The 985-nt window shown below is 32.2% G+C and overlaps 2 non-coding genes across 2 annotated transcripts; both read right to left on the minus strand.

Moving 5' to 3' along the window:
- Positions 1 to 102: 102 nt before the first annotated feature.
- TRNAS-AGA lies at positions 103 to 184 on the minus strand. The gene has a single exon. It is a non-coding gene; the product is annotated as a tRNA-Ser (tRNA).
- Positions 185 to 879: 695 nt separating this feature from the next.
- Positions 880 to 961, minus strand: TRNAS-AGA. The gene has a single exon. It is a non-coding gene; the product is annotated as a tRNA-Ser (tRNA).
- Positions 962 to 985: the final 24 nt, after the last annotated feature.

A 985-nucleotide genomic window follows, 5' to 3' on the forward strand; every position in this document is an offset into this window, starting at 1 on the left:
AAAGTCTTTATTATGAGAAATAAATGTGTGATACGTGATATTTAAATTTATCCTCACAACATATATATCCAATTGTTTTGCTTTAGACTCCAAACTTATAAACGTGGTCGACAAGATTCGAACCTGCGCGGGCAAAGCCCATATGATTTCTAGTCATGCCCAATAACCACTCTGGCACGACCACATTATTTGAACATATGCACCAACCTTTAATGTCGTGGCATTTAGCATCAGCATATGGGTCTGGTATTTCATCTACGATAATGACGTTAATTAAGTTAACAATTAGTATTAGGAATACTTGTAGCATCATGCTTGTAACCAACGTCAGAACACTTACGTGCTTGAGTATTGTGGAGTATTAATAGTAAAACTTTCATACCAATAGTAACGAGTTCGATTCTCTTCATAACATTTTTCTTTCTGTCAAGTCAATTTACATTTTATGTGTAGTTTGTAAGCTATCACTGCACACACACAAAAAAAAAGTACGTACTGCATAATTATATTTATATATTTAAAGTTGTTTAAAACAATGTGTCATTGTATTGAAAAACCAAAAGTCTTTATTATGAGAAATAAATGTGTGATACGTGATATTTAAATTTATCCTGGCAACATATATATTAAAATTGTTTAAAACAATATGTCATTGTATTGAAAACCCGAAAGTCTTTATTATGAGAAATAAATGTGGGATACGTGATATTTAAATTTATCCTGGCAACATATATATTAAAATTGTTTAAAACAATATGTCATTGTATTGAAAACCCGAAAGTCTTTATTATGAGAAATAAATGTGTGATACGTGATATTTAAATTTATCCTCACAACATATATATCCAATTGTTTTGCTTTAGACTCCAAACTTATAAACGTGGTCGGCAGGATTCGAACCTGCGCAGGCAAAGCCCACATGATTTCTAGTCATGCCCAATAACCACTCTGGCACGACCACATGATTTGAACATATGCACCAACC

The sequence above is a fragment of the Ipomoea triloba genome, chromosome 16 (genome assembly GCF_003576645.1).
Source record: "Ipomoea triloba cultivar NCNSP0323 chromosome 16, ASM357664v1".
Classification (NCBI taxonomy): domain Eukaryota; kingdom Viridiplantae; phylum Streptophyta; class Magnoliopsida; order Solanales; family Convolvulaceae; genus Ipomoea; species Ipomoea triloba.